Source organism: Echinops telfairi, unplaced genomic scaffold (assembly GCF_000313985.2).
Source record: "Echinops telfairi isolate 266 unplaced genomic scaffold, ASM31398v2 ScPeMD7_17;HRSCAF=63, whole genome shotgun sequence".
Classification (NCBI taxonomy): Eukaryota; Metazoa; Chordata; class Mammalia; order Afrosoricida; family Tenrecidae; genus Echinops; species Echinops telfairi.
The window spans coordinates 10,909,221-10,933,482 of NW_022103914.1; the positions used below are offsets into that span (position 1 = coordinate 10,909,221).

The following is a 24,262-nucleotide window of genomic DNA, read 5'->3' on the forward strand; positions in this document are numbered from 1 at the left end:
AGGGGGAACCGATTACAGGGATCTACATATAACCTCCTCCCTGGGGCACGGACAACAGAAAAGTGGGTAAGGGAGATGTCGGACAGTGTAAGACATGAAAAATAATAATAATTTCTAAATTATCAAAAGTTAATGAGGGAGAGGATGGTGGGGATGGAGGGGAAAAAATGAGGAGCTGATACCAGGGGCCCAGGTGGAGGGCAAATATTTTGAGAATGATGATGACAACAAATGTACAGATGTGCTTGACACAATGGATGGATTATGATAAGAGTTCTATGAGCCCCCAATAAAATGATTTTTTTTTAAAGAGCAAGAATTTTCTTTGGTAGCTCCTTTAAGAATGGTTGAGTTATTGACCGTACTCCCATTTTGATTTTGCACCAATCCATCAACCAACCAAGCAAACAACGTGAAAAACCAAACTAAAGCAGTGCTGCTGCTTGACTTATTTATAGTGTGCACATGAGAAGGCTCTTGGAAAATGGTGAGGGTATACAAGGTACATCAATCTTCTTACCTAGATTGAATACACCTGCATTTTCTAATAGTCTTCTAATAGAAACAGCACTCTCAGTGTGAGACGTCCTAATGGCATTACGTGGTTTACTAGATTCCTTGTGGTAAGTTCATAGGTGTACAACAACAAACAAAGCTCAATGCCATCAGAGTCAATGCTGACTCTTAGTGACCCTATAGGGCAGGATGGAACTGTCCCTGTGAGTTTTTGAGACTCTAACTCATTATGGAAGTAAAAAGCTCAGTGGCTGGTGATTTCGAATTGCTAACCTTAACATTAGTGGGGTCCTAGAATTCCATTCTTCTTGGTCTATAAATGAAATCCAACTAGAAATCAGTTGTCATCCAATCAATTCTGACCCATTCTTCTATAGAGTTTCAGTGGCAATTTTTTTTAGAAATATATGGCCAGGCTTGGTCCCACAATATGGATTTGAGCCTCTGACATTTTAGTTAGAATCAAACATGTTAATCTTTTGCACCATCAAGGGAGAGTTTTACTAATCTCTAGTGTCTAAGAAATTTTATTGCAGGTTTTCTCTAATAAGTATGAAGGTTCTACTTAATAAAGTGTACAGTGGGTCTTTGACAACTCAGCTATCTTCTTTTGCTTCACTTTTATCCTCCAGAAAGAAAAATAACAATAGCTACTTCTTTGTATTGACACATGTATTAAATAAGATAATGAATTATTTTCTTTACTCCTTTATCCAGATTTATGTTTTCCTTTTTATTCCTAACATTAAGGAGAATCTAAATTGGGACCCACTCTGTTTGAGAAAGGATCCCTGCTGGCATAGTGGGTTATGAGTAGACTACTAATCACACGTTGAGCGGTTAGAACCCACCAGCCACTTCCAGCGAGAAAGATGAAGCTTTCTGCTCTGTAAAGACGTACAGAAACCCAAAGAGACAACTCTACTCTGTCCTATAGAGTTGCTGTTAGTCAGAATCAATTGGATGGCAGTGGGTTTGGTTTAGTTTATAGTTAGAATTTGTTCACATTTGAATGCTTAACTAAACATTGTCTTTGAAAGATGGTTAAGAGTGACTGAAAATTATTTCATGCTCTACTAAAAGTCATATTTACACTTACTTGGAATACTTGAATCCTATATTTACTGAACACATATTACTTGCACATTATTTTTCCAGGCGTGTACAGAATGCAGAAAGTAGAAAAACTCAAATTCTGCATTAAAGCAGCTTATGGACGAGCAGAGGGAATATGATGTTTATTTGTTAAGATCACTTTATAGGTTTTCAAAATTACTGAATTTGAGATTGTTGTATATGTGTGTGTAGTTCCTAGGAATTCCCATCTATTTAATTTATAGATGCATCTCAAGTGCCTAGAACAGTGCTGATTGAGTAAACCATACAAAACGTGTGAGGAGTGAGTGATCAAGAACAAAGGACTGCCCACTTAGGACTCAAGTTCATGACTTTAGAGACAGGGTTTGTGATAAGTCAATACTGTACTATAGTCAAGGCCATCAAGTCAATGGTGACTCATAACGACCCTATAGGATAGAAGGTAGAATCACCTCTGAGTTTCCAAGACTAAAACTTTGTAAGGGCTGCGGTGGTTTTGAACTGCCCACCTTGCCTATTGCAGCCTAACATTTCATCGCTGCATGGCGAGGGCTCAGGAAGTCGATAGTCAAAGCAGAGGAACCTTACATAGGTGATATCATTACACCTAAATACACACTTGATGAAGTCCCAGTCAATTTGGACTCCTGATGGAAGAAGACTACCACATCTTCCTCCCTTGCTCTCGGCAGGGATAGGTTTGCCATGCCGACCTTAGGTTGTAGTAACTGGCAGCTTTAACCACACTACACGAACAGGGCTCCTTAGGTTATATTACACTTAGGGCAACTCTATTCATTAGAGAAGAACCGGAAGGGAAGGATTTGCAGAGCATCTACACTGCAGATGGGGTTTTCCAAAACCATATGAAGGAGCCACTCTCACTCTGCCCATTTTACTGAACAGATAATCAAGTGTCCAAATGCATAGAAACTCGAATGAAGGAGCTCATGTGTTTACACAGCCCCAGGCTCGCTGTGGGGAACACTTTGTTTTCTGATTGAAAACTCTTCATCTACAGGTGAAGAAGGGAACACCATGGAATTTTCCTGAGCAATTTATACGTTCCCTAGTTATTGAGGAGAAACGTCTCTAAATAGAAGACCTTTACTTCTCATGTATTTTTAAATAAGCCAAGTATTCTTCTAGTTCTGAGTTTTAGATGCACCAAACAAAAAATGATAGTTCCTAATGAACTTTTAGGATTAAGTGAGAATAAAAATTGTAACATTCAGTGTTTTGTATTTTTTTAAAACGTAGAATTCATTTATATCATTTGTTATTATTATTCATATACATTTACATAATATAATTTTATTTTCCATTTAGTGCATGCAGCCAGATCTAAAAAAGCATTTTGGAAAATTCTTTAAATAGTATAACTTTCAGCGCTTAGGATATAAGGTATTGAAAGGATTTTTTAAATCACTTTTCTTTTGACTTCAAGAAGGAGTTGTTAAATATCTTTTAGGAAATTAACAAAGTGATCAGCTGCTCAGTTGCCAAGGGAATTGAGAGCAATGTTTATTGTCTCCCCGCTGCCAGCTTACTTATACAAAACAAATGTCAGAAGCAGCATGTGGGGAACGTGTAGTGGTTTAATTTACATGTATGGAGTCAGCACAAAATTAATAGCAGTCTGTCACCAAGGTTTGTTAGCTAACTGCTGGGTTTTAATGTTGAGCAAATGAGTGTGAATTTTAACAACAGTGTTTGGGAGCCTCTTTGGAAGCCTTCTTTGCCCCCTCTCTCTTGACTCTCAGGTGTCTAGTCAAATCTTTCCTAATTCTTAAAGTAAGAAAGTGGTATGATGTCCTTAACAGATGACCCCTTCTGAATAAAATCATCGAGATGTCTTCTCAGGAAAACAAGCAGTAAAACGTGATTCCATTGGGTCATTGACACTCTGTTGTTGTTTGTTTGCTTGTTTTTGGCTTTATAACATCCTCTCCCCTACAAGAAGGAGCCCCGGTGGTGTCAGGCTGCCAGCTGCATGGTCTGCAGTTGGAAACCACCAACAGCACCGAGGGAGAAAACTGAGCTTTCTGCTCCCATTAATGGTGACAGTCTCCGTGGATGTGAGTTGGCATTGACTGGATGACGTGGAGCTTGGTTTGGGTTTGGGTCCTGGCAGCTGTTTAAAATTGGGGTCATAGGGTAGACCAGGCCAATATACGTTGTTATTTTTCTTTCCTGAGAGCTTTAATGGATTCTTTAAAGATTCCCTACTTCACTCCTTTTCCTGCAGTTCTTTGAATTAGCATCTTTATTGCAGGTTGCCCTTTGTAGCTTTTCCCTCCGCCCTTACACACCCCACAGTCAGGTACACATCTGTTACTTGGCGATGAGAACCCTCTGATCTTGGACTCCAGGTAGCACAGCCAAGGAGACTTCTCTGTCCCTCACCTGTGTTGTGGTGTGCATCTGGTCCAGAAGGAAAGCCTATGCCTTCCTCCCCCTCCCTCGGACAGAGCCCTACCCTATCCCAACATGGTGGCACGCTCCACCTGCCATCAAAGCAGTTCATTAGCCTTTTCCACTCTGTTTTTCTTTAGTTTGGGTTAGATTCTAGTAGAATTTAACTTCCTTAGGTGGATCAAGCAGTTTTCTGTGGCTTTTGCCAGCTGAATATATATTCCACCATTTTCTAAGTGACAGCCCGGGGTTAGGGTTAGAGGGCAGCACCTCTCAGCCTGTCTTTCAAAATCACGGGAGGGGGGACTTCACTGCACAGTGCTAGCATTCTCCACAGAAAGCAAATTAACCTGGTTTCTCCAACCCCAGCCCCACCCCCTTCAGCCCTTGGACCTCTGTTTATAAATTAAACTAGCTGAGGAGTTCCAGAAAAACAGATTAGAATCCCTCCCGTCACCTGTGTAAATGCTGCATCTGTGGATTTGTCTGATGCATAGTTTGCCCTCAGATAGCCTCTATCTTGGTTCCCTAATTAAGTCTTGGGCAAGAAGAACTCTAGCCCATAGTTCTCTTAGGGAAGGCAGGGACTACTCAAGTCAGTGGGATTCCTTAGAAATGTTTGCGGCACTAGCTTAAGAATGGTGTAGTGCTTATGCTGCACTGTGTGGCCAAATGTGAGGTCAGCAGTTTGGTACCACCAGCCACTCTATGGGAATAAAATGGGAATGTAAAGTCCTGTAAAGAGTTACAGCCTCATAAACCCATAGCAGCAGTTCTATCATGTCCTATTGGGTCACTAGGAGTTGGAATCAACTTGATGTTAACGAGATTTTTTTTGTGGGGAAGTTGGGTAGGGAGAAAGCTTAAGAAAGGCCTAATGATTTGTTTCTATAAAGATTGCGGCCCAGAGAACTCAATGCTGCTCAGTTCTACTCTGTAACCAATGGTGCTGCCGTGAGTTGGAATTGATTCTGTGGAAATGTTTCATATTTTGTTTTGGGTATCGATAAAGTACAATATGAATTTGGTAGCAGATACAAAAATGTATAAGACATTGTATTTGTCTTCATGAGTACACAATCTCAGGGAGAAGCCAAATATGCTGTAAACAGCACAAAATAGATGTATATCTTTAAGACACCTGAATAAAACATAATGATGTGGCTTCCAAATGATTTGGTGAAAAGAAACACTAGTTGGTTAGGCATTGTGATACTTTTATATAATGATGTTGGATTGGGTATTGATAGAGTTATTATCCATTATTATAAAGATGCTTCAAGAAATGAAAGAATAAGGAGGTAGAAGGAAAATTTAACGGTATGAACATGGAATGAGCTATTGTTCTGTAATAAACTTATGCTAAGGCTAGCTATGTTACTCAATAATTTGTCACTAAAAGCAGCCGCAATGAAGAGAGCCAGTCATTCACGACATATCTAAGAGCAGGTCAAGTCTCATACTTGATGCTGTGCTGTGAAGTCCACGGTCGTCACTGACGTCAATTCTGCCTCACGTGGATGCCGCGTTGTAGAGTAGAAGCAACCCACAGGATTGTCAGTGCTGTGGACATTCAAAGACTGCCATCTGTGGTGACTCTGGGTGCGTTCCAAGTGCCACCCTCTTAGCTTGCACTCAAGCACTGTTTGTGCAAACCAGGCCTCACCTTGACAGATATGTGATATACGAGTAATTCAGAAGTCTGACATTGGACAAAACATCTGAGATATGAGCCGCTGGTTTGATCATGAAGCAGTTAAAAACAAACAAGCAAACGAACAAACTCAAACTCACGGGCATTGAGTCAATTCTGACTCACAGTGACCCTATAATAGGATGGGATAGGCCTGCCCATAAGTTTCCAAGACTATAATTCTTTATGGGAATAGAAAGCCTAATTTTTCTCCCACAGGGTAGCTGGTAGGTTCAAACTGCTGGCACCATGGTTAGCTGCCCAATACATAACCACTACACCTCCAGAGGTCCTGTGAAATATGTATCACCTGTTTTATTTTTACTGCTGTATGTGTATGCAATATTTTCCTTAATTATTATCTTAGGTTAAACCATTTCCATTAGTTTAGGTGGGGGAGCATGGGAGGAAAGATTGACTTTAGGTTTATATCTTATGGAAAGAAAGAACATCTGTAATTTTCTTCTGAGAAAATATTTTTAAAGTACCTTTAATTTACAGGTTTCCTTAGAGTAGAAAATAGCAATCACCTCCTTACTCACATTTTAAAAACATTTCCTTGAAATCCTTTTCTCTCAACCATAGAATGTACATATTCGTATGTCATAGATTTATTGCATTTTGCCCATGCATTTAAATATCCTTATTTCAGTCCAATGCCTTTAGGGTTATGAAGCAGCGTGATTGTGCTCAGCTCATTCAATTTTTTTTTTGGGGGGGGTGTCATTTCTTTCTTTACAGATATATTGGCAGCTGCAGTTTATATATAAAAAGTTGCTTTATAACCATTTTACCATAGTTTCTACATCTATTTTTATTATCATTCATATTCATCATCCAATCATAAGAAACATTTCAGTGTAGCTCTATTAGTTTATTATGCATTATTTTCATTATAAAGATTTCCCCTTTCAGTTTTTTAGCATAACCTTATGTGAAACTAGACCAATATTTTCAACTTCTGATTCTGTTTGGCAGTTTCATTAATCAAGCTCTACCAACTGCATGACCTTGACAGACGAAATAAATAGAGGAAGTGCCCTTGGGTGTAATAAATTGACAAAGAAAAGCCACTCTGGTTGGATCTTAAATGCAACAAAGTAATTTGTTTGGGTTCTCTGGAGAATGACTTTAAATTCTCTATTAGGACTTACTCAGCTGAAACACAGAAGTGACATAAAACAGACTGGTGGTGTCAGATGAAGGGGAGGCATACGCATGGAAACACACACATCACACATTCATGTGATGGATTCTCATTCTACAGTGACTCAATGACAAAAATTGAAATTCCATCTATTTAGAGAAAATGGAGTTTTTCTTTCTTTACTGTTCATTGCTGTACTTTTCATGAGCAATAAAAATGTCTTTCATAGATCATTGCTAGAGGAACTCTGAGCTAGCAGTTGGCCAATATTTGCCAGTCCTATTGATTCACCACAAGCATGTTCATATATGTGATTTGTTTTGTTTTGTTTTTTGGTGGTGTGAAATAAATACTTGAATACCACTGTGATTTTCATGTGAATGATAATATAACAAAAGAAAGAAGTAGCTGATATTCCCATTTCCCAAAGTTTTGTTGTTAATGGATTAATTCCAAAGACCCTATTAGTAAGATGCATTTTCAATTATAAATAAACTACATCGATTAAATCGATAAATCAACTGTTAAAAATCTTTCATCATATTTATAATTAGGAATTGCTTGTTTATTCAGGTGTGATTTTTTTTTATCCAGAGAAAAACTGCCCACAATTAATTTGTAATGCACAAATGTTTCTGTGATCACAAATAACAGGGTAGAATATAGATTAGAATTCAAGAATTTGAACTGAAAACATTACCTGCAGTGTTATACTCACTCAGGTGTCAGGGTAACCCGCCCTTAACAAATCATCACAGGTCCAGTAGGTGCAATTGTACAGCGATAATAAGTAAACATTATAGTCAAGTCATAGAAAATACGAGAGATAGGAAAGAGAGTAAAATGAAGGAGTCAGGCACATCACATGGTAGCATGCTCACCTCAGCTCCTCTTGGTGGTACAGGGCAGGAGAGAGAGAGAGAGAGAGAGAGAGAGAGAGAGAGAGAGATTTATTACTAACCAAAGCTTATATATCTTTGGGGGTGTACATGCCTCCTAATTACAGGTAAAGACATACATCACAGGAAGGGGTTGTGCTATAGGTTACAGTAATGGGAGGGGGACGATCTAGGGGTATACACGCAATAGGAAGGGGAGATATTGGGGGTACACATGTGACAAGATGGGGGGACCCTAGATTCATGATGGCAGCCTAACCCTGATTGCCCTAGAGCTGGAGACTTTATTTAGTCTAAGTTTTCAGGGGAAGTAATCCACTGTCCTTAACCGCAGGGAGTGAGCTCTGCCTATTGTGGGAGAAACAATGGTGTCTGCTTGCTCTGGATGGCTGGAGTCTGCAGGGAGGTAACTTGACAATCATTTGCCATTAGTAGCAAGCAGTGCCCTAAGTCTAACATATATCTGGGGGAGATGACTTGAGAGACACCTGTTTCCCACAATTCCCCCGTACGTTTTATATATAAAATTCGAAAGAGCCACATGGGCGACATGGTTATTGAAAGCTGCCAAAGCAAAACTTAATGACCAAATTATTATAGCCAAAAATTCAGGCTTATGGCAAACATTTTGAATCCAGGCCTGGGGGGTGGGGGGGATAAAGTCCCCCTATGCCCAACTGCTATTGAAGGAAGATATGAGAGGGATTGGATGCTGTGGTGGGAAGAAACAGAGCCAATAGGAATGTTAGCTTTTATAGGAAGGTAGAATCAACCATGTGCTTATTTTAAGGCTACACAGCTTTAAGGGGAGAAACTGTGGAAATGATAGATTACCGCAGGAAAATGTACTTGGACTACATCTCCAACCACCAGAGTGGCGGCTTTCCTACCATGGAACACTGGCTTTCCAGATTCCCTCTGTACCAGTCAGGAAATAAGTCCCAGTTCTATTTCCCTCAGTTGTTAGTATCCCACCCTCAGGAGTCAAGTGGAACTTATAAAATGAGAATATTTAAAATAGCATTTTGCTCTATCTTGTGTAAAATGTCTTTCCATTGTACAAGGTTTGTACGTCACTCCTGACCAAAAGATCAATGGTTCAAATTCACCCAACAGTGCTACAGAAGAAATACCTGACAATCTGCTTTGGTTATGAACGATCATAACAGAAAACAAAACAAAACCAAAAAACCCCTAGGGAGCACAGGTCTACTCAGGAACACAGATTTCTCAGAGCCAACTGCTCAGTGGCAATAAGTGTATCTTGCTAAAACATGAATCTGTCGATATTGGTATGAACTATGGAGTCAGCAGTATTTACAATGAATTCTTGGGGACTCTCCTAAAGGAGACAGTATTTTCTCCCTGAAGAAGAAAAAAAATTCCGTAGTCAAGTGACTAGAAAATTTGCCAAAACCATCCATCAGCAAAATCATCACTAACAAGCCCTTCAATATGCAACACCGCCCCAAAGGAGGAAAACAACGTGGCTCTCATAGACGTGGAGACGTGGAGAGGACGTGAGAAAGCCGCTCACGGAAAATTAAACCTCACCAGCCAAAACCATATTGTATGTTGGATAAAGATTTAAGGAACATTTCCTAAGTTGGGAGTACACATGATGACAGGAAATGTGTGTGGAAAACTGATAAGGGGATTAAGGGACAATCCTTTTCTCTGCTGTAGAGATTGGTAAGTAATGGGTTGGCTCTTTTTATGGTTGTTGTGAAATAGGAAGTTTTAGTCTAAATAACACAGTGGCAAAAGTGAGACATGCATCTAAAATCCTGGTTTCAAAGCAGAAATGTTTATGCTGAGACACACAGGGAATTCAGTACCAAGAAGATTATTTACAAAGAAAGTACAGTGGTACTTATTTATCATCTGAAACATGTGGGAAAACTAAAAAAGGCATGTAGCAATGATGGTACTGATTTAATTTTTTAAAGAATAGCTGAGTTATAGCATATTACTTACCTTCATGTAGGACCGAATAACAATTACCAAGAAGAATTGGGGTTTTATATTTTATCCTTTCAGAGCATAAATGCAGTTACTTTATGAGTTTATGGAAAAAATCCATCGAAGTATGAGGTTTGGGGTTTTTTTTTTTTTGCTTTTTAAAAAAAAATATGGAATGCTTCACAAATTTGCAGGTCATCCTTGCTCAGGGCACATGCTAATCTTCTCTGTATTGTTCCAATTTTAGTATATGTGCTGCTTAAGCGAGCACAAAGGATGAGGTTTTATGGATTGTTTGAAATCCTGATATGAAAATTACAGATGATTAAAAATAAATAAATTAACTTCCAAATAGTCACTGACCAGATCCAAACCTGCGGGTGGGGGCGTGGGGGAGAAAGAAAGTTCAAAAGCTCATGTTACCTCAGTTGAAAGTATCTGAACTCATGGAATATTATTCTTTCTTCCTTCCTCCCTTCTCTCTTCTCCTTCCCTCCTCCCTTCCTTTATCTATCTATCTATCTATCTATCTATCTATCTATCTATCTATCTATCTATCTATCATCATCATCTAGTCTTCTATAATATCCCTTGGTTGCACAAATGAGTTAAGATTGACCACTGACATAAAGGTTGGAAGTTCAAACACAGACAGTGGCAATGCAGAAGCTTTCCGTTAGGTACCTTTACGTTGACTTCAAATGATAGAACTCTGATGCAGCCTAGAGAGAAAAAACTGATCCGCCATCATCATCAATGCCCTTGCTATGTTGAAGCCCATTGTTACAGTCACTCAGCCAGGTCATCTCATTGAGAGTCTTCCTCTTCCAGGCTGACCCTCTGCTTTAGCAAGCCTAATGTCCTTCTTCAGAGACGGGTCCCTCCTAACATGAGATGAATTCTCACAGTCTTCCTTTAAAAGGAGCATTCTGCCTGTACTTCTTTTAAAGCAGATTTATTTCTCTGGCAGTCCAAAGAACATCCAATAATTGTGGCATAATTTCTTTGTTGATCTTCCTTACTCACTGTCCAGTTATCACAGGAATATGAGGCAATCAAAAGTTTCATAGCATAGAACAAGCACACCTTAAGCATCGCAGTAGCATGTTTGCATTGTAACATTTAAAAAAAGGATTTTGCGGCAGATTTACCCATGCAATGTGTCATTTAATTTTTTTGACTGCTACTTCCACGAGCAATGATTAGGGATCCAAGTAAAATTAAATCCTTGAAAACATTGGTCTTTTCTTCATTGATCATAATGCTATTTGCTGGTCCAGTTGTGTAGGTGTTTTTTTCTTTATGTACCAATAAGTTCTTAGTCTTCTTTGCTTTCAGTGGGTTAGGTGTACCATCTGTATATCAATGGTTCTTAATGAGTCTTCCTCCAATCTTGATATTGTGTTCTTCATTATTCCAGCCTCTCCGATGAGTTGCTCCACATACAGATTGGATAACTGTGGTTAAAAGTTACAAGCCTGATGCACACTTTTCCTGATTTTAAAGCACTTGGTGGTCTGCTTGTTCTTTGGACGGTAATGTTCCGTGTGTCAAATCTATTCCTGGTATGGTCTCTACATTCAGTGGGGGCATACTCAGGTCATGTTTTGGTTCATGTGTCCTTATTTTAGTTTTCGTCAGCTTCAACTTGAATGTACATATTATCAATTGATGTTTCTTATGCAGTTGGCCCACTGGCCTGGTCTGACTGATGAGATTGAGCTTCTCAAAAATTCTGTCATGTGATCTCCAGCATATTTTCCAGCTTTTGTATTCCAATTGTTTGATCAGTGTCTGACTGAAGAAGTTGCTAAAATCCTCATTTTGTTTATCTTTAGCACAAGTAGTTGGTATGTCCATATATAAATAATAGTCTTATTAGCTCATCTTCCTTTTTTGATATTATGGATATATTATTGAAAGTATACTTTTGGATAGGTCTTAAAATGTTCTTTTAAACGATAAAGATGATGCCATTCACCTTTCATCTGTCATTCATGGAATAGTAGATCATATGATTACATAATTAAAATGAACAAATGCCAGTTCATTACAGATCGATATCAGTCTTCAAACTTTCCTTTTCAGTTTTTGACAACTTCCAATTTTCCTAGATTTATGCTTCATGCATTCCACATTCAGATTACTAATAGACATGTAGGACTATTTCTTTATAGTTTCCACAATATCAAATAGCCAATGAAGGTCTTTGATGCTTTACTCTATCCATATCATTAATATCTACACAATTTTAAGGAGCTAACTCTTCCCCAATCATATTTTAAGTAGCTCTCAATCTGAGGTGCTCATCGTTCAGTTCTGTTCTAGTCAGTGTTCCATTGCTATTCTTAAGGTTTACATTGGACATTTCTAAAGACTGGATTTCCATATCCTTCTTCCAAGTCTGTCTGTGTAGAAGCTCTGATGAAACCTTTCCACCCTGGGTGACCCTGCTAGTATTTGACATATTGATGGCACACCTTCCAGCATAATGCTATGTGCGAGTTATCATAGTATGACAAATAGATGGGATTGGTGGCCTTAAAGATTATAGACAAGAACATTCCATGAAACAGTTCTACACAACCATGGGATCACCATGGTTCGGGATCACCTAGATCTCAAAAGGTTTGGGCTTGGGGTCCCTAGCTAGCTACATAGTTTCCTATCAATTTTTAATTAAATATATCAGATAAAACAATAAGTAGTAGTCGTATTTGTTCGGTGCCAGTAGTCGAAGCTGACCCAAAGCCATGCTATGCACAACAGAATGAAACACTACGTGGTCCTGGCACCATCTCTTCTTATGCTGTAGCACATGACTCTATTTCATTTTTTGTCTGATAAAATGGCTCAGAAATAGAGTAATTTTTATGGAACAAAATGGAAACCTTTTACATTTTTAGAAGAATATTTAGGTTATGTATAGGTACATGTATAGTATTTGCCATACTACTAATTGGCATGGAAATTATTATGCTTTATTTTTTACAGAAACATGAATATGAGTACAAATTTGAAGTTTCTTTATTTTATATATAAACTATAAAAACATTTGTAAATATATTTATATTTATAAATAAACAAAAAAATATGTTCTCTCTAATATCGATAAAAATTTATGAATCCATATTAATAATTCCATCCATTGTAAGACTGTATGTGTTTGTGTGTATTTGTAATGCAGCACTAGATTCAGAGAAAGGATAGAAATCACAGTTAAATTTAAAAAAACCTCAAAATACTGCTCTAGTTTACATATAATTCCCATCTAAAGACAGTAGAACAATGTGTATTTTGCCCTGTTATTTAAAGTTCCCTTTATTTAACTGCTGTGAAAGTATGCGAACTCTATGAAAGGGCAGTGGAGGAGATTAACGCCAGTGGCTGCGGTTGGAGAGGAGGTCAGACTTTCCCTACGTGTAGCCGGAAGGCGCAGTGATGACCGAGGCGAGGACAGGATGGGGCTGACCAGCTGGGTTCATCATACTCTAGCCTGATCCTGAATATTTATGACAATGCATTCATCATCTGGAATAGCGCAACAAGACAAGACATAACAAAAGTGACTTGCAATTTCCCTCCCTACCAAAAATGGTATTCACAGAGCTCTATAAATCTCAGTTTAATGGCTTGTTTTACTTCCTTGTCATGGCATATCACCTAAAGTCCTGTCAGGTAGGTACAGTATTAGATTCGATAGAGCACCAACAAGGACATTGGTGGCCAATGGAAACACTGATGGCCACATTCAGTAGACTTAATCCACACCTCTCTAGGAAAATATATGTGCTGGACCTATGCTTAGCGTAAGGGTGACAGACTTTTTTCTTCTGTATTAAAAACTACCTGGGAGTCAGATGTGAGAAATAAAAAAAAACTTTAATCTTTAGAAAAAAAGAGTCCTGGTGGCGCTGTGGTCAGCAGTTCAAATTCACCAGTTACTTTGCAGGAGTAAAATAAGGTGTCTTCTCCAGTACAGATTTGTAGTCTCAGAAATGCTATATAGCTGTGAGTCAGGATAAATTTGATGGCAATGATTGACTGGTTTCAAATCCTCTTAAAGTACAATTTTTAAGATTTCCTTAAAATAAAAAAGTTATGTTTACCTTTTGATGATTCTTCAGATATTGCAAGTAAAAAAAAGTGGGGGAGGGAGGGAATAAGGAGGAGCTGATATCAGAGGGCTCAAGTAGAAATATAAAGAAAATGATGATGGCAACATCTGTACTAGTTCACTTGATATAATTGATTCATGGATTGTTATAATATCTGTAAGCGTCCCAAATAAAATTATTGAAAACAAAAAAAAACAAAGGAACAACAACCAAAATATTAGAATCTGACTTGATAGCTAAATTTTTATTTCAACATATGTGTTATAATTTATTGTAAAAATGTATATTATGATATGCATATCAATATGCAGCTGTTAATATATTGATAATTCTGTTTTTGCTTAGGACCCATAACACATTTGTTATTATCTGATAAATCGATCAATTTAGATTGTCCCTAAAGGAATAAGACTGCTCACTTCTGTGCCATTCTCAAAATTATGTTTGCGCCCTTCCTTGTAGTCACTGTGTCAGTCTGTCTCATTGAGGGTCTTCCTCTTTGTCATTGTTGGTCTACCAACTGTGATGTCCAGGGTCAGGAGAATGATATTATTATTTGTAATAATGATCTACCATTTATTGAGGCCTGATACTGTGCCAAACAGCTTTAAAAATGCTCCGTATGCGATATTTCTATTTATTTTTTATCGTAGTCTTATAATGAAAGAAGGATCATAAAACAACAGAAATAATAATATATAAATAATAAAAAGTCTGGGTCAGTGTACCAAAAAGAACGGCTTGACACTAAACCATTTCAAGAAGTAGCTTATGATTCAGGACCAATGATACTGAAGGAGGGAGTCCAAGATTTGCTGAGGGCATTCATGAACAACAAGGATCCAAAGTTGATGGAGCATTGAAGGCATTCACTCATCTATGTCAAGGAATGTAGAAATTTGGCCATCTGACTGGAAAAGATCCATATTTGTGCTCCTTCCAAAGAATGGTGACCCAACCGAATGTTGAAATTATTGAACAATATCATTAATATCATAAAATATTGTTGAAGAGAATTCAACAAGAATTGCAGTGGTACATCAACAGAGAGCTTATAATAATTCAAGCTGGATTCACAAGCATTTTGATTGCATTGTTAAATTTTCAGCAGTTAGATAATTTGACTCATTAGTTAATATAAGTATGTAATATCTTTCAACTTGACCCTTCAGTGTTTACATATTAGCTCAAGAACCTTGGTTTTTGCTTGTACACAGAATCAGATAATTTTAGTTTAAGGGTATATTGTAAATCATTACTAGTCCAATAACATATTTCAGAGTTTTACTTTGTAAATGTTTTCTAAATCGCCCTTGTGTTATTTGATATGAAAATATTACACATATACTGTATCAAGATGTGGAAAGCAGCTATAATACATGCATGAAATTGAATGTATCTTTGTCTTTTGTAAAATTATCTCATAATACCAAGATATTAAATGACAAGAGTTATGCTAACAATAATTAATTGTCCATTTGTTTTGTAAAGTAAGTGAATGTTTTCTATAACCAGAGTTATTCTTTGAGAAAATGTTTCCTCTTTTTTTATGTACTTGAAGTCAGGAAAGTTTTCTCTGGGTCAACAGGAAATGACAGAGTTCAGAACATTAGCACCATTTTCTATTTCAAATGCAATGCTTACTCAGACTCAGGCATTTTCTCAATCTCTATCAATCCTTGTATTAGTTTTAATTTGTATTTCTGGACTCATTTGGCAGAAAGTCAACTGAACATTCTAATTTTCTCAATTAGGTTTCTTAGCATTGATCAAAGTTAAGTAATTCCTTCCCTCCTTTAATCTTTCTTGCCTTTTTGCCTGCCTTTCACTCCCTCTTCCCTCCCTCCCTCTCTCTACGTGGCCAGGTTTTTAAGTACATCCTTCCTGCCAGGACTTATAATTTCTAAATATCATCCTATTTCAACTTTTCCTGTGCCTATTCAACAGTAGTATTCTTTCCGTGTCTGAACAAAAGTCAAAGATCAATAAAATTGCTTCTCTGTTCTCAGAAATATTATCTTTTCAGTTTGAGAGTAGGCGACTGCGCACTTCTGTGACATTTGCCATTGGGAAGGCAATGTCTGGCCCTAGGGGCTCTGAGAAATCAAGCTGTGTCTCTTGATCCGAGAGCCTATGAATACATCGGAGGTGATTTCTGGGCACCAATGCATAAGTCATGTCAAATACTGCATCTCCCTCGTTAATAAATTTTCTTCCTTTTGGTTTCTTTCCATGCTATTAAGCCTATTTCCCCTAGGATACTGGGGAGCAATGCTTGTTTTGTTTTTCAAAGAAAATTGCACTTTCTGTTTCTTTGCCTTCAATTTACTTCATGTGACTCCTGCTAGTTTAGTGGTACGTTTAAGATTGTTTTTATATTTTTTATTATTGAATCAATTTCTTACCATGTTTGAGACTGATCAGAATCAAAGTGATCGTTGCATTAGTTGAACGCTACTGATTTTCTATAAAGTAGTTGATAGAAGAAGGTGTCTTGCATCTTACCGGGTCATTGATTCTTGTGAGATACAACCAACTGAGGTACAAATATTGGATTTTTTTAATTCTAAATAGGTAATACCCTATATTTTCTTCAAAACCTGGTGCTTTTAATCATCCTGTCAATGAAGGCATTCTTCCTTAGCTCCATTTAAAATATTTCTGGTTTGCATAATTTTGAACATGGGGAATATCTATTCAAAGTTCCTTTTATTTAAAAACAAAATCTTACTTTGGGAGATGAGCTAATATTTTATTTGCTTGTTTTGTAAAGTCAACTGTTTCTTTTAGCCATTACTCCACGCTGTATTTTTTGTTGTTTTCAAATTCCCTGAAACATTTTTCCCACTTAGAAAATAATATAACATGAATGATTATTATCTGTACTGGTGATTCAAATTGAATAATTGTACATATGAAATCCGCAAAAGAGAAATTAGTCTAAGGTGTGCTTATGGGTCAGAACAATAAACAATGGTTTAACTTTTTAAGGCATTAATGCAAAAACATTTGGTAATCAACTTACTCTACAGAATTAGCTATTGTTCTGATTTTTATCATATAAACTTGTTTTGTCCAATCTTAAACTTCATATCCATTAAATCATATTATAACTATATGAGTGAAAGAATGTTACTATAAAGTTTCCAATTTATGCATGCACAGGTTTATCTAAACAAAATATGGTTTGGAATGTCTCTGTGAGTTGTGATGGCCCTAGACAAGTTCTGTCAGTAATACACTTGTCTTAGTATTATTATGATACCTTCCAAAAAAATGCTCAATCAAAACATGAACTTTCAATGGGTTGTGCTGAACCAGTTAATTTGAAAGTAGAGGAGTCATCTCAGAAAATGATAGTGGGCAGGGCCCCCACATGGAATAAGCCTCTAGTGATTCCCTTCTGACCATAGTTCAGGGATATTTATAGCCTTGCTGTAAGATAGAAGCATTATAAAGTCAATTGTGGCAGATATAGTTTGATTAAAATGTAATACCTTATCATTTGATCTCTGTGTTAGTCATGGTTGACAATAGAAACAAATCCAGAGACACTCCTTTGCATGTAAGAGAGAGCATTATATCAAAGAGCAATTGTTTATTGAGAAAACATCCCAGTCCAGTGCAGATCAAATCCATAAGTCTGATATTAGCCCATATGTCAGATACTCTGATACTTGTCCATAAATTCTTCTCAGACTCACACAGCACATGCAATGATGCCAGTGCAGGAAGATCACGAGCCGGTGTGTGGAAAGTCTTGTGCATTCTGTGGCGGTGGAAGCATCTCCACGTGGCTCCCCCAGCTCCTGAGTGTCTCAACAGCAGGAAAGGGAAGGCAGAGAGAGTGGGAGTGGTCGCCAGTGAGTTATTTATCTCCATTGCACCTCCAAATGAGGTTACCAGCTGCAACTTGATTGACAGGCGACACTTCACCCCTTCACGCTTAATTTCCTCAAATTGACAGGAGATTATGTTACTACCGCAATCTCCCTTTTAAAGTTCAGTTTCAATATCTGCTACTCTTTAAAAAAGTATAGGCTCGGAAACTCACTAAGACCGTTGTACCCTGTCCTATCGGGTGTAAGACAGCATCAACTCAATGGAAGTGAGGCTTTCTGTTTGTTTGTTTGTTTGTTTGTTTGGTGAGGGAAATGTCAGGGGAGGCTTTTGGAGTAATGGGAACTAACAACAATCAGTTTGAGAAATAAATGTTCCAAAATTGATTGTGGCGATGATTGCACAACTCTTCTTAATATACTTGAAAATTAAATTGTATACCAGTGAAACTGTTTTGTTATAGTTGTTTTAAAGAGAGAGAAAATAAAAGTCATGGTGGGATTTTTTGAGATACCAAAGGACTAATCTTGGGAGATTTCGAATGACATTTTTAAACAATTGAAAACTGAATTCGTGTGAAAATTTTAGAGAAGCCGAGGCACGCTTTCCCGTCAGGGCAGCACCCCTGCTCATCTCTCAGCGTAGCCGGGCTGCTTTTCGAGAATTTCATGGAGAATCTTACCCACAGCCTCATCTTTCCAGTCGGACATTCTTTCCCCTTAAAATTGGAAGAAGATTTCAGAGAAACATAGTTGAGTCCCGTGAGGATGAAAACGGCCACGCTGACGTGGCGTAAATGAAAGGAGACTGAGCCCTGCAGAGAAGGTTGGACATAATGCAAACACCTCTCTGAAGTAAGATGGAGGATATGTAAGTAACGTCTTCACATTTTCATATTTTTGTTTAATAACTATCTCCAACATTTTTTATAAATACTTTTAAGTATATACATGCAACTTTATGTCTGGCCTTTTCCATTGAATTTAGTCTTTCTGGGATTCATTAGTATTGCTTTATGTATTTATAGTTCCTTCTTTTTTATTACTATATAATATTCTGTTGTAGACTATATTATTATTTGTTTTCATACTCTCTTGTTGATGGACATATGGACTATTTGCAGTATGGGATTATTATGAATAAATTTAGTAGAAATATTCTAGTCATTTTCTAGAAAAAGAATAATAACATAAATAGATATTCCTAGGTGACTCTTGTGCTCAGTTATATGTTCTAGGAAGACCTAGAATATTTGAATAACAGCAAATACATACATACATACACTTTGTGGTAAAACAAGAGTATTCCAAAAGAGTGACAAGGTGTTTTCAGGCCTTTTCTTCAAATAGTTTTCCATGATTCATCCCTGTGCAGTTTAATTTCAGACCTTACATTTCCTTTAGCTAAAGCTCACTATGATGTGTAAGGGCATATTTTCTCCAGAAGAAATAATACACTCTTGCTCTTTTTGGATACCTATACCTGAGTCCTAGTCAACAAGTACGGACCACCTAGTTTCTACATTTAGTAGAAATCTACTCTCTCTGGGAATATAAGTGAGTTTTACCTTTTGTGTATTTGGCCTTCTCTGATTTTAAGCAATTGTCAAAGGTGTATCTTTTCTTAGTAGTAAATTATAGCAAGAAAACGTTCTATTTTTTCTTTCTTTCTTTCTCATTTTTATTTAGGGTTCTTACATCTCTTATCACAATCCATACATTCCTCCAGTGTGTCAAGCACCTTTTGCACATATGCCACCATCATCATCTTCAAAGCGTTTTCTTCCCACCTGAGCCCCTGATATCAGCTCCCCATTTCTTCCCCCTCTCTTCCCCACTGGCCCTCCCTCATGAACCCTTGATAAATTATAGATTTTTATTTCCATATCTTACATTGCCCTCCATTGCCCCTCACCCACTTTTCCATTATTCGTCCCCATGGGAGTGAGTTCTAGGTTTATCCTTGTGATCAATTCCACCATTCTCCCCATGCTCCCCTAATCCTCCTGGCATCTCCACTCTCATTGTTGGCCCTGAAGGGTTTAGCTATCCTGGATTTCCTGTGTTGCAGACTCTTATCTCTAGCAGACTCTTATCTCTGCATGTTCTGGTCTAATCCAATTTTTAAGGTAAAATTGAGGTCATGATATTTGGGGGAAGGAAGCACCAAAGAGTTAGAGGAAAGTTGTGTGTTTCATCAGTGCTGTACTGCACCCTGACTGGCTCATCTCTTCCCTGTGACCCCTCTGTGAGGGGAATGTCCATTTGTCTACAGATAGACATTGTGTCTCCACTCCATGCCCCCCCCCCATTCACATTGGTATGATTTTGTTCTGGGTCTTAGATGAACAAGAAAACTTTCAAAATGGTTTGGTTGCCTATAAATTATTGAATCCACTACAGCATGAAGAAAGATTCTATTTGACATTGTGTCCTGGAATAAAAAGCCAAAAGCCATCCCTTAGATTTTTATTAATTTCTTTAAAAGTATTCTTGCAATATAATTATCATTTAACTAATGTTATTGGGAAATAACCATTATTTCTGTTAGTTCAATATATAAGTATTCTCTAAGTTACCTAATGCTGTCTCAACAGAAATATCATGAATAAGTGGTTTTAAAGAACAGAGATTAATTTTCTCCCAGTTCTGGATATTGACTGTGTCAATCACTTCTGTGAGCCTTCCGCCCAGCTCCTAATGGCAGCAAGGCTTGGTATTCTTTGGATTGCAGCCCCGGCGGCATCATATAGCATTTGTCTTCCCCCTTGTGTGTTTGGGTCTCTTTGTCTGCTTTGATCTTTTTATGACTCAATAGTGAATACTTTTAGGATCCATTCCACACTAGCTTGACCTCAGTTGATTGATTATGTGTCATATCCCATTATGGATTGTGATTACATTGATTTATGGAAGGAGATGATATTGTATTACATTAGGGAAGGCATTACTTTACATGCTGGGAGTTTATTACGTGATAGTCCACTACATTATATTATGGAAGGTAACATGCTCTTCTCAAGGTCAACTGATATATAAAAATTGATAACTACTCTATGACATCACCCAAACCAATGTTTCATAAAAAAACTGAGAGCCATTAGCTAGAAAAGTGGACACATAACATTAACTATCATGGATATGTTCAAAATTGTAAGCATAGTGCAGACTTGAAATATAATTTCATTTCAGTGATACTTTAATATTGTTTATTTTGAGAATATCCTCTGTGCTTGTAATTGTGTCATTATTTTCACTCAAGATGTACAATTTTAGGTGATGTACAAAATGTAGAATATTTTCTGATGACTATGCTTAAAGGTATCCTCTTCTAAGTGTAACATCAAACCTGCCAAAATCATGACTTGCTTTTACTGAGTGTCCAGTTAACTAAATCCAATGCCATTAAGTTGATCGCGACTCACAGCTACCCTATAGGACAGCGTATAAATGCCACAAAATGTTTCCAAGGCTGTCAATTTAATGGAAGCAGAAGGACACACCCTTCTCCTATGGAGGGACTGGTGACTGTGAATGTCTAATCTGTAAGTTAGCAGTTGAGTGCTTTAACCACTACAGCACCGAGACTTAGATCCGGTTAATCAGGTAATATTTATTGCTGGAATACATCCATCTCCAAAAACATGATTCAGTAAATGTTTTTCATTAACCAAATGTAGCATTTTCAGGATCTGACAAACAAATATAAAAGGATATCAGAATAAATGAAAGTAGAAAGTCAATTTTTTGGCATGCCTTAAAAGTTTGGTAAAATTCTAGATGAAATATAAGCCTAGACTTACTACAAGTGTTATTTTAGCTCTCAATGTTTTAGATCCTCCACTTCATGAGTGCACATTTGAAACGCTAAGAAAAATAGACAGTGGACTGTATTTATGCATTGATAATAATGTTGTCTTTACAATATGGCTGAAAATGTCAGACCAATGACCTTCGTGTCTACATTTATTTTGTGTTCTGGCTAGACTACAGTCATTTTCAATAGCTGCATCTCCCTTGTAGCAGAGTGAGAGTGATTATGTCATTCAATGTCTTTTGGTGTGAACTGCTTGAAAGGGATCTCATACCTACCTTTGGTCAGTCTTACATAAAAACTGTTAGGATGTGAGTATTAATGACTGCTTGAGTATTCAGAAAGCATTGAGAAGGTCACCTCATATGCCTCTCCCTTGTTTGCAGTTGACAGCAGGCGTAGTGCCACCAGAGACAGAGCAAAGTTTTTGGTTTCTGTTCAATTTAAGAAGATACAGGAATCAAATTGGCTACATGAAGAATATTATTACTGACTTTAAATGGGTTTTGACCGAAATCAGAGAATAGAGGAAAGTAAAAGGAAATAGAGGAAAGAAGTAGGAGACAAAGGGCATTTATAGAGATCTAAATACAGGCATGTACATATGTAAATATATTTATATATGATGATGGGGAAATAGATTTATATACATATATTTATAGATTTAGTATTAAGGAAGCAGATGGACATTGGGCCTCTACTCCAGTACTCCCTCAACACAAGAACACTTTGTTCTAATAATCTGGCACTCTGAGATGCTCACCTTCCCTACATGATCACTGAAGACAAAGCGGGTGCACAAGCAAATGAGGTGAAGAAAGCTGATGGTACCTGATTATCAAAAGATATAGCATCTGAGATCTTAAAGGCTTGAAGATAAACAAGCAGCCATCTAGCTGAGAAACAACAAAGCCCATGTGGAAGAAGCACACCAGCCTGTGTGATCGTGAGGTGTCAATGGAATGAGGTATCAGGCATCAAAGACCCAGAGCAAAAAATAAATAATAATGTGAATGAGGGGGAGGGTGGAGTGGAGACCCAAAGCCCATCTGTAGGCAACTGAACATCCCCTTACAGAAGGATCATGGGGAGGAGACAAGCCACTTGGGGTGCAGTATAGCACCAGTGAAACATATAACTTTCCTCTAGTTTTTTAATGCTTCCTCCCCCCAACTATCATGATCCCAATTCTACCTTACAAATATGGCTAGACCAGAGCATGTACAGATAAGAGCTGGAAACACAGGGAATCCAGGACAGATAAACTCCTCAGGACCAGTATTGAGAGTAGCCATATCAGGAGGGTATGGAGAAGTGGGGGGAGAAAGGGGGAATCGATCACAATGACCTACCTATAACCCCCTCCCAGGGAGATGCACAACAGTCATGAAAATATAATAATAATTTATAAATTATCAAGGGAAGGGAGGCAGTGAGGGGGGGAAATGAGGAGCTGATACCAAGGGCTTAAGTAGAAAGAAAATGCTTTGAAAACGATGATGGCAACATATGTACAAATGTGCTTGAGACAATGGATGTATGTATGGATTGTGATAAGAGTGGTACAAGCCCCCAATAATTTTTATTTTTTTAAGAGAGAATACCCCAAAGTTGTTTACTTGTATTTCACTATGAAAAGGCATTTGACTGTGTGGATGGATCCTAACAAATTGTAATTAACAGTAAGAAGAAGGGTAATTGTAAAACACTTCGGTGCGTTCATGAGGAACCTGTATGTAGACAAAGAGGCATCTATATTTGCAAAACAAGGGGATACTTCATGGTTAAAAGTCAGGAAAGGGTTGTCAGGTTGTATCCTTTTATCATACTTATTCAATATGTAGAGTGAGGAATTTTGAAAGCAGCATGAACTGTCAGAAAAAGACAAATCTCTCTTAGAAGAAATACTACAGAATGTTCTTTAGAAGCTATGATGATGAGATTTCATTCCACATACTGTGGTATCTGGAGCGGCCACTCCCTGGAAGAGGATCGGAGAACAGATGAAGACTGCTGGGACCATGGACCGCATGGCGGCTGCGACAATGAGCTCAAACGTGACAATGGTTGTGAGAATATCTCAGGACCAGGCAGTGTTTCATTCTGCTGTGCGTAGGGTTGCTGTAATTCAGAAATAACTTGATAGCACCTGACAACAAGATGGGCTCTTTCTAGCTTTCCTATCTAAAGATAGTATTCCAGAACCTGTTTTCTGTTCTGACGTGACATAGAAATCTTTTAAGGACTTTACTTATATTAAATGTTGCGGGAGCACAAAGGATAGATCCAGGGAATTTTATTACACATTTGATTTAGAGCAATTGCAAGACTAAGCTTAACCTTTTGCATATAGTATTGTATGTAACTATAAAGACAGGTAAGCTTTAAAAATAAGATTCTTGATTCATACTTGAGTTTTCTGTACTAGAATTTCAGTAATCCAACTGGTATTTAATGGCAGGTATTCTTCTTAGGGTCATCTCACACGCCCTGGTCTTCCCGGCTTCAAAGAATTTAGGATTATTATTAAAACTAGTACAACTATTTCATTAATATAGCTATTACTATAAAAGCATACCCTGTTCATCATTTGATAATGACAACATTTGCATTTTAGTCATGCTGGCTGACTTATGATTTTTGTTCATTTGAGAACCAATTCTTACACAGAATAAAATAAAAAAACCAAACCCATTGCTATCATGTCAACTCTGACTCATAGTGGCCCCGTGTGTTACAGAGTAGGGTTTATTTGACTATA

At 37.6% G+C, this 24,262-nt stretch overlaps 1 protein-coding gene, 1 non-coding gene and 1 pseudogene across 4 annotated transcripts in view; 2 read left to right on the forward strand and 1 right to left on the reverse strand.

Moving 5' to 3' along the window:
- LOC105979503 overlaps positions 1–18,484 on the forward strand; it is an 88,371-nt pseudogene extending 69,887 nt beyond the window's left edge.
- Positions 1–24,262, forward strand: part of FGF12 (fibroblast growth factor 12) — a 636,348-nt gene that overhangs the window by 517,793 nt on the left and 94,293 nt on the right. The gene's annotated exons all lie outside the window — the stretch shown is intronic.
- Positions 9,895–10,001, reverse strand: LOC115868661. The gene has a single exon (XR_004045728.1). It is a non-coding gene; the product is annotated as a U6 spliceosomal RNA (small nuclear RNA).